Here is a 1,699-nt window from a genome sequence, read left to right on the forward strand (position 1 = left end):
GGGAACAGTTACCTCGACCTTTTTGAATATTTCTACCATTTTGGGGTCAAGTTCCATCTGCTTTCTAGGCTTCCTTGCAAGTTGTGGAAAGGGAATAGGATTGACACTCCTTATAGCTTCAACATCCTTTGGTGTTTCATTCTACGGTTGAACTGCTTCTTCTTCAACTATGTCTTGTATGTCCTCTTCCTCTTCAGCTTCTTCCACTTCCACCACATCCTCTGCTGGCACGTTTTCTGGTGGGTTTGGCTCCTTATGGTTCCTCTCCTGTAATGTGGTTCCGGACCTCAAAGTGATGGCGTTGATGTCACCTTTGGGATTAGACAGTGGTTGAGAGGGAATTCCATTAGAGCTTGAAGGTTGATGTGTGGAATAAAGTGAGGAATCCATCTGGGAGACGAGAGCTTGTAAAGTGGCAGTCAAGCCATTCAGACTAGAGTTCAGCTGTGCCTGCATGTCTTGTTGTCCTTGTGCAAGAGAACGGAGCATCTCGTCATTTGATGAGGAATTAGAATAAGCAGTCTGAGAAACCTATTGTTGGGTTTGCTGGGGTCTTTGTGATTGTCTTAGGTGAGGTGCCCTGTAAGGTTGGTTCTGATTTTGTTGTCTGTTGTTATTGTTGTTATTCCACCTCTAGTTTCCATTGTTGTCTCTGCCTCCTCTGTTATAGTTGTCCCTCTAGCCATGGTTAGAATTATCTCTCCAGCCTTGGTTGGAGTTGTCCTGCCATCCATGGTTATTGTTGCCACCTTGGTTGTAGTTGCCACCTTGTTGATTGTATCCTTGATTCGGGCAGTCATAGAAGTTGTGAGTGGCTGCCACAGTGTTGTCTTCCTGGAGCTGCAGACATTCATCAGTATAATGACTATAATCAGCACAGATCCCGCATACTCTTTGTGGAACTAACTGTTGGCTTTGTTGTGGTGAAGGTTGAGCTTGTTGTGCCTGTTGTTGATTTAACTGCATCTGCTTCAGTAGGTTAGTCATTTCACATATACTCTGGGTGAGAGCAGTAGTCTCTTTGCTAGAGGAAATCTCTGCAACAGCTTTAGGATGGTTGCGCCTCTGTCTGTGATTCCTAGTGGACTTAGCTAAGTCGCTGATCAGTTGCCATGCTTCATCTGTGGTTTTGTACTTTTTCAGAGAACCATTACTAGCACCTTCCAGTATAATCTTATCCTAGGGGTTCATGCCTTGAGTGAAGTAGCTGATTAATACTAGTTTACCAATCATGTGATGGGAACATGCGTCCAGGAGATTATTGAAGCGCTCCCAATATTCATAGAGAGTCTCTGATTCACTTGAACAATGCAGGAGATCTCTTTTCTCAGTCTATCTGTGACTTCAGCTGGGAAGTATTTTTCCAAAAATTCTCTCCTGAGTGTATCCCAGTTGGTAACAGTTGCTTCAGGTTGGGAGTAGTACCACTCCCTTGCCTTTCCCTCAAGAGAAAATGGGAAAGCGATTAACAGAATAGAAGTTTCATCTGCACCATGACGCCTAACAGTAGAATAGGCTGTCTGGAAATCCCTAAGGTGCTTGATAGGCTCATGAGCCGGTAAGCCATGAAACTTGGACATCAAGTTAATCAGTGCGGTGTTTAGTTGAAAATCTGTAGCTACAGTCGGGTGATGCACTTGATACGGTTGTAGTGTGAAATCTGTGGCTTCAACTTCCTATAGGGTAATTCTCCTAGGTG

General features: G+C 44.2%; 1 non-coding gene across 1 annotated transcript; it reads left to right on the forward strand.

Annotated features, from left to right (window-relative positions):
- Positions 1-1,227: 1,227 nt before the first annotated feature.
- Positions 1,228-1,334, forward strand: LOC148544926 (small nucleolar RNA R71). The gene has a single exon (XR_015901781.1). It is a non-coding gene; the product is annotated as a small nucleolar RNA R71 (small nucleolar RNA).
- Positions 1,335-1,699: the final 365 nt, after the last annotated feature.

Source organism: Arachis ipaensis, chromosome B9 (genome assembly GCF_059453495.1).
Source record: "Arachis ipaensis isolate K30076 ecotype BB chromosome B9, ASM5945349v1, whole genome shotgun sequence".
In the NCBI taxonomy this organism is placed as follows: Eukaryota; Viridiplantae; Streptophyta; class Magnoliopsida; order Fabales; family Fabaceae; genus Arachis; species Arachis ipaensis.